Source organism: Oncorhynchus mykiss, chromosome 3, assembly GCF_013265735.2.
Source record: "Oncorhynchus mykiss isolate Arlee chromosome 3, USDA_OmykA_1.1, whole genome shotgun sequence".
NCBI classification, from domain to species: domain Eukaryota; kingdom Metazoa; phylum Chordata; class Actinopteri; order Salmoniformes; family Salmonidae; genus Oncorhynchus; species Oncorhynchus mykiss.
In genome coordinates, this window is record NC_048567.1 from 6,336,661 (window position 1) to 6,353,092 (window position 16,432).

At 45.8% G+C, this 16,432-nt stretch overlaps 1 pseudogene; it reads right to left on the bottom strand.

Moving 5' to 3' along the window:
• Positions 1-1,231: 1,231 nt before the first annotated feature.
• Positions 1,232-13,041, bottom strand: LOC110534138 (annotated as a pseudogene).
• Between the last annotated feature and the right edge of the window lie 3,391 nt (positions 13,042-16,432).

A 16,432-nucleotide genomic window follows, 5' to 3' on the forward strand; every position in this document is an offset into this window, starting at 1 on the left:
CAAGATTAGGATATCAACCTAATCTACCTTGCCTCTGAGATAAGGAACGCAAATACACACGCATGCACACATACAGATACACCAGGGAAATAGCCAGAAATTTGTTTGTGGATAGGCCTGCATTTTTTTGTTTTTGCTCAATCTAATTGGGTGGACCTGGCAGGGCCTGTCTCCCCAGTGAATGGGCCTGTGTCCACCCCACCCATGCCTATGCCCCTGACACACACACAGACAGACAAATACAATTTAATCAGGCTTCTAACCACTTCCTGTTTCTTGACTCCTCCTCCAGAATGTTACCTTGACATCTCACTCACTTGACATAATCTGAGATGCCACTGTACAAGACATATCTGTGTGTCCAGTTTCCCTTCATGAATTGAATTCGTGTTTCTAAAGGCAGCCCTCTCCAGTCAGTCATTAATCCAGACATGGCTCTCTCATTCCCCGCTGGCTTCAATCTCGTAACAGACTTAGCTGGACCCCAAACACACTCTGGCTGAAGGTAGCCTAATTATCCCTCACCTCTCACACTGCCCTGGCCCCAATCCCAGGTCTCTAGGGGGTCAGTGCCAATCATCCTGGTAGGAACACACACACTATGGAGTTACCTCTGAGGGGAGGATAACTGCTCTGTGTCACCTGCTGAGTCATGTTCCAATAGCATGTTTGTGTGTGTGATGTTATTGGAGTCTAGCAAGACAAAGACAAGTGAACATTATGACATTTTAAAGAAAATATGGATTTTATTCCACTGCAGCATAATAATAACAAAACCAACGGAAAATATCCACACACAGCAAAACATACACAAGATGAGCAGTGCAGATGATCAGTTATCTCAATCGGACAGATAGGACTATGTACAAAACCACGAACATTTAAGCACCTTGTTATCAGGCTTCAAATTGTCTGGGTAACCCTGGTCAAGCATTTTGGGAGAGAGAACGAGGGATGATAGAGAGAGAGGAGAGAGTCTCAGTGAGGGATTAAAAAAGGACAGGAATTAACATCTCTCTCATGACCCTAAAAGGATTAGAGATCACTAATTATCTAGCACCTCTCTCTTTTCCTTTTTCAATCTCTCTGTCGGCTGAGATTGTCAGAACACTGCATGTCCATTGGTTGATTCTCCAGACCGTCACAGAGGCTGGCGAATGGGGCGACAGTTTTGAGGGGTCAGTCTAATGTAGACTGCAGTAGGGGTGGGGTTGTGTGTGTGTCCTGGATCTTAGAGCACTGAAAGATCATGGCAGGATTTGGACTTCAGACGGAATGCGACGTTGGCATTGTTCTTGGCCCCCATCTTGTCCAGGAAGCGTTTGGCCTTCTTGGGTATGCTGTCGCGGCGTGTGTGTGAGTGTGTGTGTCTGCGGCGGTTGTTGTTCTCCTTGGTGTCTCTGCGTAGTCGTAGCTGCTGTACAATGCCATGGAAGGTTGGCCAGACGTTGTGTTGCATTGCTGCTGACGTCTCGATGAACTTACAGTCAAACACTGCAGCACACACACGGCCCTCTGGTGAGAAATTTGGAAGACCCATTTGCGACCAAACTTTAACTTTAACTGATGTCTGGAATTGTTGCTTCAATATGTCCACATAATTTTCCTCCCTCATGATGCCATCTATTTTGTGAAGTGCACCAGTCCCTTCTTCGGCGTGCAAGCCTCCCCCTTTTTCCTTTAAACATAATGATGGTCATTATGGCAAAATAGTTATATTTTTGTTTCATCAGACCAGAGGACATTTCTCCAAAAAGTACGATCTTTGTCCCCATGTGCAGTTGCAAACCGTAGTCTGGCTTTTTAGGGGGGTTTTGCAGCAGTGGCTTCTTCCTTGCTGAGCAGCCTTTCACATTATGTTAATATAGGACTGGTTTTACTGTGGATATAGAAACTTTTGTACCTGTTTCCTCCAGCATCTTCACAAGGTCCTTTTCTGCTGTTCTGGGATTGATTTGCACTTTTCACCCCCAAGTATGTTCATCTCTAGAAAGCGTCTGCTTTCTGAGCGGTATTCCGGCTGCGTGGGCCCATGGGGTTTATACTTGCATACTATTGTTTGTACAGATGAAAGTGGTACCTTCAGGCGTTTGGAAATTGCTCCCAAGTATGAACCAGACTTGTGGAGGTCTTGGCTGATTTCTTTTGATTTTCCCATGATATCAAGCAAAGAGGCACTGAGTTTGAAGGTAGGCCTTGAAATACATCCACAGGTACTGTACACCTCCAATTGACTCAAATGATGTCAATTAGCCCGTCTAAAGCCATGACATAATGTTCCTAGCTGTTTAAAGGCACAGTCAACTTAGTGTATGTAACCTTCTGACCCACTGAAATTGTGATACAGTGAATTATAAGTGAAATAATCTGTCTGTAAACAATTGTTGGAAAAATTACTTGTGTCATGCACAAAGTAGATGTCCTAACCGACTTGCCAAAACTATAGTTTGTTAACAAGAAATTTGTGGAGTGGTTGAAAAACAAGTTTTAAAAACCTCTCTAGGGTATGTGGGACGCTAGCGTCCCATCTGGCCAACATCCAGTGAGATTGCAGAGCGCCAAATTCAAATACAGAAATGCTCATTATAAAAATTCTGAAAACAAAACATATTTTTACATAGGTTTAAAGATTAACTTCTTGTTAATCCAACCACAGTGTCAGATTTATAAAATGCTTTTCAGTGAAAGCATACCTAGCCCAGAACATACCTAACCCAGAACATAGCCCAGTTGACAAATTATTACAAACAGTAACCAGCCAAGCAGAAGCGTTACAAAACTCAAATTAATCCCTTACCTTTGATAATCTGCATATGGTGGCACTCAGAAGACATTAATTTACTCAATAAATGTTCATTTTGTTCAATAAAGTCTCTTTATATCCAAAAACCATTTTGTTCGCACGTTTTCTTCAGTAATCCACAGGCTCAAACGCAGTCCAAGCAGGCAGACAGAAAAATCGAAATTGTATCCGTAAAGTTCATAGAAACATGTCAAACAATGTTTCTATTCAACCCTCAGGTTGTTTTTAGCCTAAATGATCTATAATATTTCAAACTGACAATAACGTTGTCAATATAAAAGGTAAACAAGAAATGCACTCTCTCGGGATTGCACATGAAAAAGCTCTGCGACACGGTAGGGTCCACTCATTCAGACTGGTCTTACTCTCTCATTTATAAGAATACAAGCCTGAAACAATTTCTAAAGACTGTTGAAGGCATAGGAACTGCAAATTGAGTCCTAAGTCAATGGATACTGTAATGGCATTGAATAGAAAACTACTGGTTTCCGCCTGACAAATCAGTTCTGTTATACTCACAGACACTATTTTAACAGTTTTGGAAACTTTAGAGTGTTTTCTATCCAAATCTACCAGTTATATGCATATCTTATCTTCTGAGCCCGAGTAGCAGGCCGTTTAATTTGGGCATGCTTTTCATCCAAAATTCCGAATGCTGCCCCCTACCCTAGAGAGGTTAATGACTCCAACCTAAGTGTATGTAAACTTTCGACTTCAACTGTTTACACATATGCACGCACGCACGCACGCACGCACGCACACACACACACACACACCAAACCTGTGCCTCTAATCTCACCGGTAACTGACACCTCTCTGCGTCGGACCAAGTCACACTTGTTTCCCACCAGGATGATTGGTGTGTGGTGGGCAGGGCGGTGTTGGCGGAGGGATATACGTAGCTCTGAGGCTTTCAGGAAGGAGGACCGTCGCCTGTCTATATACACTGGTCCTGAGACGACCCTCCCTCATCCTGAAGGGAACACAAATAGAGACTACGTTAGAGCTGTGATATGTAAACAAACTGTTAGAGTATGGCTAAAACACACACAGCAAGACAGAGTTCAAACTAGGCCTACAGACTAGAGTTTCATCAAGTAACCATTAGAAGTTTCTCTCTTACCTCTGAGTCCCAGTTGTCCACTAGAGTGACTGTGGCTTTCTCTCCATCCACTGTGACGGTCTGCTCACACACCTCATCTGAAGAACAAACCAATCACTGTGTTAAGAACCACATTTACAACCAACATTTAGATTCATACAAGTAGAATTGTTCAAGCATCTTACTTTTATATTGATGTAAGAGGGATGCGTAAAAAGGAGGCCAAGTGGATGTTTCCCTATGTGCCCATTACGCACAACAGCATTAAATACATCCATCACAAAGTCATAAAATTGGCCTACCGTATAAAGCATATTTTCCTTATTAACAACCGCATTGTAATTCATTCACCTCCATAGAGCTCGCACTCGTCACAGTCCATGCTGTCCGCCGTTCCAGCGAAGATGCTGGCAACCGCGGATTTACCGACACCCTGGCGCCCAGCAGCACCACGCGAAACGGTCTCGAGCTGCCGCCGGTATTCCCGGTAGACCCAGTGGAGATGACGGAGTCTGTGGAGTCTAAAGAGGCCCAGCTGTCGCGGCTCCCATCCGATTCCCCGGTGGAGTTCGTACAGGATTTGGAGCGGGACATGCACGCTGGAGACGCGAGGCTGTCTGATAGGTGGCTCCCGGTATCACTGACGCTCCACCGGTGGAGTTGGTGCTGCAGCCGCAGACTGTGTCGTCGCATACTCAACAGCATGATGATAAGAAAAGAAAAGAAATCAAACTAATAAAACTCGCCCTTTAAAAATGAAGGTGCGCTGAAGAAACACCCCTGGACTGGGCTATAAAACAAGTAATGGAACAGATGGGAATCTCCAAAGTATTCTCAGAAAGTAAAATAAATCCTACAAATCCATTATTTAGTGAAATTGATTGAGACTGGATACGACCGAATGTCCAAACTCAGGAATAAGAGTTCATCAAGAGCTACGAGCAAATGTCAGATGTTGTCAAGCATTAGTGCAGGTAGACAGTTAAATCCTCGAGATGGGAAAGAAAGAGGCTGTTTGATTGTTGAGGTCTCTGAACACTGTGAGCGCGTGTAATCCCGTAAATTGGTCTCTCTCTACTGTTTTCATGGGATTTCTTCCGCGACGAGATTTATATAAAGAAGGGCTCAGCGCGAGAAAGGGTTTCCTTGACGTCAAGTCTGTGTCTCCTCCCTCACCCTTGTGCGTTCTTACGGCTCGGGACCAGTGGTGTTGAGTGGGTCTGGCCCCCCCACCCAGAGGCAGCAGTGGATACGTGGAGATGTGTGTTTCCACATGTGTAGGCTACTGTATCCCTGCCAATGTTTTTGATACTGTAGAGGCTGAGCAGGGACATATTACAACAGCTTGGTCTCATAGACTAGACATAACATAGTAAACGTAATTCCGGGATACCAAATTAGTATAGTAGTAGTATGATATGTTATGTTTGGTATGGCTACATGGTTCCTTTACATAACAATGGCTAACTGTGAACATGCATTAAGATCCAGGGTTAACACTTTCTCACAAAGCAACTGTTTTGATTATGCAGAAGTTGTTGATTCTCCTCTTCACACGTCTTTAGTGTCACACTGGGTGATGGAAACACACTTCCCCAAAAATAACAGTAGAGCTCACATTAACATAATCACTGGTTACATTCTGGTTACATGCAATGGGAAAAAGGTCATATAAAGCCGTGCATTTGAGTGACAGAAGGCCCCAGTACATTCTCCTCTAGGCAGAGGCATCATGCCCACAGGGGGCACAAGGGCACATGCCCCCTCAGATGTGTCCTGTTTAAAAAAGAATAATAATAAAAAAGATATGTTGTTATTGTTTCTCTGTAATACTACTAGCCACATAGCAATTTTATGAAGTTGGCTTTAGCTAGCCTCATAACTAGCTACCAAGAGCCATTTCAGGCTACAGTGCATTTGGAAAGTATTCAGACCCCTTGACTTTTTCTACATTTTAAACGTTACAGCCTTATTATAAAATTGTTTACATAGTTTCTTCCCTCACCAATCCACACACGATGCCCCATAATGACAAAGCAAAAACAGGTTTATAGAAATGTTTGCAAATGTATAAAAATAAAAAAATGGAAACGTTCCATTTGCGTAAGTATTCAGACCCTTTACTCAGTACTTTGCTGAAGCCCCTTTGGCAGCGATTACAGCCTCAAGTCTTCTTGGGTATGACGCTACAAACTTGGCACACCTGTATTTGGGAAGTTTCTCACATTATTCTCTGCAGATCCTCTCAAGCTCTGTCAGGTTGGATGGGGAGCGTCGCTGCGCAGCTATTTTCAGGTCTCTCCAGAGATGCTAGTTCGGGTTCAAGTCCAGGCTCCGGCTGGGCCACTCAAGGACATTCAGAGACTTGTCCCAAAGCCACTCCTGCATTTTCTTGGCTGTGTGCTTAGGGTTGTTGTTGGAAAGTGAACCTTCGCCCCCCAGTCTGAGGTCCTGAGCAATCTGCAGCAGGTTTCGTCAAGGATCTCTCTGTATTTTGCTCCGTTCATCTTTGCCTCGATCCAGACTAGTCCCCCAGTCCCTGCCCCTGAAAAACATTCCCACAGCATGATGCTGCCACCACCATGCATGACCGTAGGGATGGTGCCAGGTTTCCTCCAGACGTGACACTTGACATTCAGGCTAAAAAGTTCAATCTTGGTTTCGTCAGACCAGAGAATCTTGTTTCTCATGGTCTGAGAGTCCTTTAGGTGCCTTTTGGCAAACTCCAAGCAGGCTGTCTTGTGCTTTTACTGAGGCTTCCGTCTGGCCACTCTACCATAAATGCCTGAGAGATGGTTGTCCCTCTGGAAGGTTCTCCCATCTCGACAGAGGAACTCTGGAGCTCTGTCAGAGTGACTTTCGGGTTCTTGGTCACCTCCCTGACCAAGGCCATTCTCCCCCGATTGTTCAGTTTGGCCGGGTGGCCAGCTCTAGGAAGAATCCAAACTTCTTCCATTTAAGAATGATGGAGGCCACTGTGTTCTTGGGGACCATCAATGCTGTCAAGGAGCTCTATGGACAATTCCTTCGACCTCTTGACTTGGTTTTTGCTGTGACATGCACTGTCAACTGTGGGACCAGAAAAGGCACAGGTGTGTGCCGTTCCAAATCATGTACAATCAATTGAATTTACCACAGGTGGACTCAAATCAAGTTGTAGAAACATCTCAAGGATGATCAATGGAAACAGGATGCACAATGTTGGTAGACTTTAGAAAAGAAAGACATTACTAAACGTAATGAATAAGACTCACATTCCTTTTAATCTTTTACCCAGATTTTAGCATAGAATCATTTGTTTCTTTAGTTACACCATGGGTCACACTGGGCCAGGAGTAAAACTATGAGTCACACTGGGCCAGGAGTAAAACTATGAGTCACACTGGGCTAGGAGTTACATTACGAGTCACACAGTCCTCTGATGTCCTCACCCAACCTATGCATTGGCATCTCTTTTCCTACCTAACAAACTAAAATAATGACAATGATAAGTCCCCACAATCACACTTCCACATACACATATCCACTCACACACTCTTTCACAATTCAGGCACCAGACAAGAGTCCTGTCATCCACATTTATACTATTCACATTATTGGGCCAGGTTTCATTTCACATGTCTATAAGGTGCAGTAGTCCAGGGTCCCCCTTCCCCCCCCCCCCCCCCCCCCCCCCCCCCCCCCCGCCCTCCCCATGGACTCTACAAGTCCATGCTAGGTAAAGCTCCGCCTTATCTCAGTTCACTGGTTACGATGGCAACACCCATCCGTAGCACGCGCTCCAGCAGGTGTATCTCACTGATCATCCCTAAAGCCAACACCTCATTTTGCCGCCTTTCGTTCCAGTTCTCTGCTGCCTGTGATTGGAACGAATTGCAAAAATCGCTGAAGTTGGAGACTTTTATCTCCCTCACCAACTTCAAACATCTGCTATCTGAGCAGCTAACCGATCGCTGCAGCTGTACATAGTCTTGGTAAATAGCCCACCCATTTTCACCTACCTCATCCCCATACTGTTTTTATTTATTTATTTTTCTGCTCTTTTGCACACCAATATCTCTACCTGTACATGACCATCTGATCATTTATCACTCCAGTGTTAATCTGCATAATTGTAATTTATTTGCCTACCTTCTCATGCCTTTTGCACACAATGTATATATAGACTCCCCTTTTTTCTGTGTTATTGACTTGTTAATTGTTTACTCCATGTGTAACTCTGTGTTGTCTGTTCACACTGCTATGCCTTATCTTGGCCAGGTCGCAGTTGCAAATGAGAACTTGTTCTCAACTAGCCTACCTGGTTAAATAAAGGTGAAATAAAAAAATAAATAAAAGAAAATGGGTGCACAATTAGTTTTTTGCCCTAGCACTACATAGCTGATTCAAATAACCAACTCATCATCCAGCTTTGATTATTTGAGTCAGCTGTGTAGTGCTGGGGAAAAAACCTAATTGTGCACCCATGTGGACCTAGTTTGGGAAACCGTGCAGTAGTCCAAACGGTTGTCACATCCCCAGGTCTCCTCAGGTAACAGCATGAAGGTTGGTTGGCTCACAACCTCTATCACTGATCCTAACACTGTAATCTGGAGCTGTTCTAACTTGGGGTCAGGATCAATCAGATTCACCCGAGGACAGCAAGACAGACAGCCAGGCAGAGAGCAGAGATGAGGAGCGCTCACACACACACTGCTGTAGACAATGAATGATGGTGCTGAGTTTCAAACCTATGCCTGTTCACCGAGTGTAGGATGTAGACCCGGGTGTAGCAGAAGAAAGGACCCGCCTGGATGTGCAACAGGTATAATGGGCTGGTCTGACCTAGTGCATGCTACGTCGGACATTCATAGCGTTATGTCATAAGCCCAGCAGATGCAACAGACCCCAGGTGCTTGGCCCTGTACACTTGGTCCCCCAGTCCTGCCCTGTACACTGGCACTCTCATGTCCACTGCTGTGGTGTCAGGTCCTGGTCAGAGAGGAGAGGCTGCTGTGGTATCAGGTCCTGGTCAGAGAGGAGAGGCTGCTGTGGTATCAGGTCCTGGTCAAAGAGGAGAGGAGAGGCTGCTGTGGTATCAGGTCCTGGTCAAAGAGGAGAGGAGAGGCTGCTGTGGTATCAGGGCCTGGTCAGAGAGGAGAGGCTGCTGTGGTATCAGGTCCTGGTCAAAGAGGAGAGGAGAGGCTGCTGTGGTATCAGGTCCTGGTCAAAGAGGAGAGGAGAAGCTGCTATGGTATTTTTTTATTTTTTTTATTTTTATTTCACCTTTATTTAACCAGGTAGGCTAGTTGAGAACAAGTTCTCATTTGCAACTGCGACCTGGCCAAGATAAGGCATAGCAGTGTGGACAGACAACACAGAGTTACACATGGAGTAAACAATTAACAAGTCAATAACACAGTAGAAAAAAAGGGGAGTCTATATATACATTGTGTGCAAAAGGCATGAGGTAGGCAAATAATTACAATTATGCAGATTAACACTGGAGTGATAAATGATCAGATGGTTATGTACAGGTAGAGATATTGGTGTGCAAAAGAGCAGAAAAATAAAAATAAATAAATAAAAACAGTATGGGGATGAGGTAGGTGAAAATGGGTGGGCTATTTACCAATAGACTATGTACAGCTGCAGCGATCGGTTAGCTGCTCAGATAGCAGATGTTTGAAGTTGGTGAGGGAGATAAAAGTCTCCAACTTCAGCGATTTTTGCAATTCGTTCCAGTCACAGGCAGCAGAGAACTGGAACGAAAGGCGGCCAAATGAGGTGTTGGCTTTAGGGATGATCAGTGAGATACACCTGCTGGAGCGCGTGCTACGGATGGGTGTTGCCATCGTAACCAGTGAACTGAGATAAGGCGGAGCTTTACCTAGCATGGACTTGTAGATGACCTGGAGCCAGTGGGTCTGGCGACGAATATGTAGCGAGGGCCAGCCGACTAGAGCATACAAGTCGCAGTGGTGGGTGGTATAAGGTGCTTTAGTGACAAAACGGATGGCACTGTGATAAACTGCATCCAGTTTGCTGAGTAGAGTGTTGGAAGCAATTTTGTAGATGACGTCGTCGAGGATCGGTAGGATAGTCAGTTTTACTAGGGTAAGTTTGGCGGCGTGAGTGAAGGAGGCTTTGTTGCGGAATAGAAAGCCGACTCTTGATTTGATTTTCGATTGGAGATGTTTGATATGGGTCTGGAAGGAGAGTTTAGAGTCTAGCCAGACACCTAGGTACTTATAGATGTCCACATATTCAAGGTCGGAACCATCCAGGGTGGTGATGCTGGTCAGGCGTGCGGGTGCAGGCAGCGAACGGTTGAAAAGCATGCATTTGGTTTTACTAGCGTTTAAGAGCAGTTGGAGGCCACGGAAGGAGTGCTGTATGGCATTGAAGCTCGTTTGGAGGTTAGATAGCACAGTGTCCAAGGACGGGCCGGAAGTATATAGAATGGTGTCGTCTGCGTAGAGGTGGATCAGGGAATCGCCCGCAGCATGAGAAACATCATTGATATATACAGAGAAAAGAGTCGGCCCGAGAATTGAACCCTGTGGCACCCCCATAGAGACTGCCAGAGGACCGGACAGCATGCCCTCCGATTTGACACACTGAACTCTGTCTGCAAAGTAATTGGTGAACCAGGCAAGGCAGTCATCCGAAAAACCGAGGCTACTGAGTCTGCCGATAAGAATACGGTGATTGACAGAGTCGAAAGCCTTGGCAAGGTCTATGAAGACGGCTGCACAGTACTGTCTTTTATCGATGGCGGTTATGATATCGTTTAGTACCTTGAGCGTGGCTGAGGTACACCCGTGACCGGCTCGGAAACCAGATTGCACAGCGGAGAAGGTACGGTGGGATTCAAGATGGTCAGTGACCTGTTTGTTGACTTGGCTTTCGAAGACCTTAGATAGGCAGGGCAGGATGGATATAGGTCTGTAACAGTTTGGGTCCAGGGTGTCGCCCCCTTTGAAGAGGGGGATGACTGCGGCAGCTTTCCAGTCCTTGGGGATCTCAGACGATATGAAAGAGAGGTTGAACAGGCTGGTAATAGGGGTTGCGACAATGGCGGCGGATAGTTTCAGGAATAGAGGGTCCAGATTGTCCAGCCCAGCTGATTTGTACGGGTCCAGGTTTTGCAGCTCTTTCAGGACATCTGCTATCTGGATTTGGGTAAAGGAGAACCTGGAGAGGCTTGGGCGAGTAGCTGCGGGGGGGGGGGAGCTGTTGTCCGAGGTTGGAGTAGCCAGGCGGAAGGCATGGCCAGCCGTTGAGAAATGCTTGTTGAAGTTTTCGATAATCATGGATTTATCGGTGGTGACCATGTTACCTAGTCTCAGTGCAGTGGGCAGCTGGGAGGAGGTGCTCTTGTTCTCCATGGACTTCACAGTGTCCCAGAACTTTTTGGAGTTGGAGCTACAGGATGCAAACTTCTGCCTGAAGAAGTTGGCTTTAGCTTTCCTGACTGACTGTGTGTATTGGTTCCTGACTTCCCTGAACAGTTGCATATCGCGGGGACTATTCGATGTTAGCGCAGTCCGCCACAGGATGTTTTTGTGCTGGTCGAGGGCAGTCAGGTCTGGAGTGAACCAGGGGCTATATCTGTTCTTAGTTCTGCATTTTTTGAACGGAGCATGCTTATCTAAAATGGTGAGGAAGTTACTTTTAAAGAAAGACCAGGCATCCTCAACTGACGGGTATCAGGTCCTGGTCAGAGAGGAGAGGCTGCTGTGGTATCTGGTCCTGGTCAGAGAGGAGAGGCTGCTGTGGTATCTGGTCCTGGTCAGAGAGGAGAGGCTGCTATGGTATCAGGTCCTGGTCAGAGAGGAGAGGCTGCTGTGGTATCTGGTCCTGGTCAAAGAGGAGAGGAGAGGAGAGGAGAGGAGAGGAGAGGAGAGGCCAGCCAGTCCAGTCAGAGTCAGAGCAGCCAGTCCAGTCAGAGTCAGAGCAGCCAGTCCAGTCAGTCAGAGCAGCCAGCCCAGTCAGTCAGAGTCAGAGCAGCCAGTCCAGTCAGAGTCAGAGCAGCCAGTCCAGTCAGAGTCAGAGCAGCCAGTCCAGTCAGTCAGAGCAGCCAGTCCAGTCAGTCAGAGCAGCCAGTCCAGTCAGTCAGAGTCAGAGCAGCCAGTCCAGTCAGAGTCAGAGCAGTCAGTCCAGTCAGAGTCAGAGCAGTCAGTCCAGTCAGTCAGAGTCAGAGCAGCCGGTCCAGTCAGAGTCAGAGCAGCCGGTCCAGTCAGAGTCAGAGCAGCCGGTCCAGTCAGATTCAGAGCAGCCAGTCCAGTCAGAGTCAGAGCAGCCAGTCCAGTCAGTCAGAGCAGCCAGTCCAGTCAGAGTCAGAGCAGCCAGTCCAGTCAGTCAGAGTCAGAGCAACCGGTCCAGTCAGAGTCAGAGCAACCGGTCCAGTCAGAGTCAGAGCAGCCAGTCCAGTCAGAGTCAGAGCAGCCAGTCCAGTCAGAGTCAGAGCAACCAATCCAGTCCCAAACATGCCCTTTTATCATCTGCTGCTAATGCTTGTTGTTTGCTATTAATATACTTTTGATGAATAGACACGACAGTAAAACGGTGAGTCTGTGGGCCCTGGATTAAAGCCTAGTGAATGGATGTGCACTAATACACTACTGCAGTGACCTATAAGGTTAATACCACATCTTTACTCATACCTCCTTCAACAATAAGCCTGGACTCACACACAGTCTACTTGTCTGTGAGTGTGTGTGTGTGTGAGTGTGTGTGTGTGTGTCCTTGTGTGTGCGTGTTAGACACACAGGAGCGTTTCTAACATCTTTCCATTAGTGTGTGTCATGTCCTCTCAACAAAGATCACTGTCTGGATAGAGAGTGACTGACTCTTTCGTCTGCTGGACACGTGAAAAACAACATGGTCTATAGAACCCACAATGCATTGTGTCTGAGGCGAGATGCGTCTCATGGCACCATGACGTGTTCTAAGCGGGAGTGCGAGACTGAATGCGATCATGAGTTATATAGAGATGGTTGCTATGGTGATGCCATTTTGCAAAGAACTCTAGGTAGTACTTTAACTGTCTCTTCTCTCTGTATGGACGCAGATGTAGAGGAAGTGGTTTGGGAAACTGCGTTCGTATGATGAGTCATCTTGCCTGTGCCATGAAGACTCGAATCTCATGCATATACCGATACGGTCAAATATATTGGCAACCTTGTACTTTACAATGGAGTGCAATGGGAAAGAATGTTTTGTTTTCTCTTTCAAAACTGCTTGAATGGCTATTTTTACCCAGTACGCACCTGTACTTACCACAGGTGAGAAACTACACTTGCCGAGTATGACTTGCCTCGAACCAAAGAAATGAGAATTTGTAATAATACATTTTTATTTTATTTTTTACTTTGAAGTGACAAATCTCAATTTCAGTTTTGATTATTATAATTGTTTAGGTCCTGTGAAATTGTTAATCAAACACTTACACGTGTTAACACCGAACATTTTTACATTTCAACTGATTTTAGAAGAAATTATAAATTGTGTAAAGGTGCCAATATATTTAGGCTTTAGCTCTGTAGGCTAATGGTCTTGAGGCTCGGGGATGAACTCGGTTCAATAATACCAAGTGGGTCACAATTACTTCCTCATGTATGGCAAAGGAGGTAGAGCACTTGCCTACTAAGCGCAGGGTTACTGGTTCAAGGCCCACTGCAGCAGTTTCCCCAATATCACTACACTAAAAGGGAGAACTGAATGCCATTCAGACCGTGTTATTACACAACCAGCCTAGCTGACAAACACAGGGTGTGGGCCTGATCACTTGTGTTGTGTAATAATTATAATAATTGTGTTTCTGTTGAGGACAGGGCATGTCAGACAGACTCCATTCAATCTGCCATACAAATCAACCAACAATGCCACACATACACAAACACAGACTAAATCATCTGAAACCAGGACAGTGGACACACCCTGATCCATAAGTCCCATGCAGCAGCTTGGTGCAGCAGACAAAGGACACACACATGCAGAAAAACACGAGCCAATCACCCAGCCTGAGACTGTCCTAAATAAAATACAACTTACTACACACACACACCAAAGGACACACAATTCAAATGTACAGACCACTAGCAGTGGGAGATAAGAGGTTCTCAATCTCTACCAGTAGTAACTAAAGTACTGAGGCTCTCCATCTCTACTAGTAGTAACTAAAGTACTGAGTATCTCCATCTCTACCAGTAGTAACTACAGTACTGAGGTTCTCCATCTCTACCAGTGGTAACTACAGTACTGAGGTTCTAGTAACTACAGTACTGAGGCTCTCTATCTCTACCAGTAGTAACTACAGTACTGAGGTTCTCCATCTCTACCAGTAGTAACTACAGTACTGAAGCTCAATTTCTACCAGTAGAACCTAAGGTACTGAGGCTCCATCACTACCAGTGGTAACAACAGTACTGAGGCTCTCCATCTCTAACAGTATTAACTAAAGTACTGAGGCTTCATCACTACCAGTAGTAATTACAGTACCGAGGTTCTCCATCTCTACCAGTAGTAACTACAGGACTGAGGCTCTCCATCTCTACCAGTAGTAACTGCAGTACTGAGGTTCTCCATCTCTACCAGTAGTAACTACAGTACTGAGGATCTCCATCTCTACCAGTAGTAACTACAGTATTGAGGTTCTAGTAACTACAGTACTGAGGTTCTCCATCTCTACCAGTAGTAACTACAGTACTGAGGATCTCCATCTCTACCAGCAGTAACTACAGTACTGAGGTTCTCCATCTCTACCAGTAGTTACTACAGTAATGAGGCTCTCCATCTCTACCAGTAGTTACTACAGTACTGAGGATCTCCATCTCTACCAGTAGTAACTACAGTAATGAGGCTCTCCATCTCTACCAGTAGTAACTACAGTACTGAGGCTCTCCATCTCTACCAGTAGTTACTACAGTAATGAGGCTGGCTCTTCCAGGGTGGTGGCATGTGTACACATTCCCTTCATGCCAGCCTTGCTGTGTGTGTGGTTCTGGACTATAACTGAGATAATATAAACCTTTATGAAACAGTTGAAACACACACTTTGCCAAGAATGAAACAGTTGACATGGACACTCATTCAGCTGGATACCTCTCATTCCAAAAGTAATTTCCACCTCTCCATCCCTAAAAGTCAAACACAGGTTTTAATGGAGAGAGTTTAATTCATCTGCAGTGTTTGATACATTTGCAGTGTTTAGATACTACTGCGCTGTTGGAGCTAGGAACACAAGCATTTCACTACACCTGCAATAACATCTGCTAAACATGTGTATGTGACCAATACAAATTGATTTTATTAATTTGCAGCGTTTGATTTATGTAAGTAAGTATTTCACGGTCAGGTCTGTAGTGTATAATTAATCTGCAGTGTTTGATTCATCTACAGTAAGGCAATCAAACAAGCTAAGCCTCAGTATAGAGACAAAGTAGTCGCAATTCAACGGCTCAGACACGAGGTATGTGGCAGTGTCTACAGTCAATCACGGATTACAAAAAGAAAACCAGCCCCGTCGCAGACCAGGATGTCTTGCTCCCAGACAGACTAAACAACTTCTTTGCTCGCTTTGAGGACAATACAGTGCCAGTGACATGGCTCGCTACCAAAACTGATGTGTTTTCAGACATTTTCAATCAATCCTTATTCAAGTCTGCTGTTCCCACATGCTTCAAGAGGGCCTCCATTGTTCCTGTTCCCAAGAAAGCTAAGGTAACTGAGCTAAACGACTCACTAAACGACGCACTCACTTCTGTCATCATGAAGTGCTTTGAGAGACTAGTCAAGGACCATATCACCTCCACCCTACCTGACACCCTAGACCCACTCCAATTTGCTTACCGCCCCAATAGGTCCACAGACGACACAATCGCAACCACACTGCCCTAACCCATCTGGACAAGAGGAATACCTATGTGAGAATGCTGTTCATCGACTACAGAGCAGCATTTAACACCATAGTACCCTCCAAACTCATCATCAAGCTCGAGAGCCTGGGTCTCGACCCCGCCCTGTGCAACTGGGTACTGGACTTCCTGACAGGCCGCCCCCAGGTGGTGAGGGTAGGTAACAACATCTCCACCCCGCTGATCCTCAACATTGGGGCCCCACAAGGGTGTGTTCTGAGCCCTCTCCTGTACTCCCTGTTCACCCATGACTGCGTTGCCATGCAAGCCTCCAACTCAATCATCAAGTTTGCAGACGACACTACAGTGGTAGGCTTGATTACCAACAACGACGAGACGGCCTACAGGGAGGAGGTGAGGGCCCTCGGAGTGTGGTGTCAGGAAAATAACCTCACACTCAACGTCAACAAAACAAAGGAGATTATTGTGGACTTCAGGAAACAGCAGAGGGAACACCCCCCTATCCACATCGACGGGACAGTAGTGGAGAGGGTAGTAGGTTTTAAGTTCCACGGCGTACACATCACGGACAAACTGAATTGGTCCACTCACACAGACAGCATCGTGAAGAAGGCGCAGCAGCGCCCCTTCAACCTCAGGAGGCTGAAGAAATTCGGCTTGTCACCA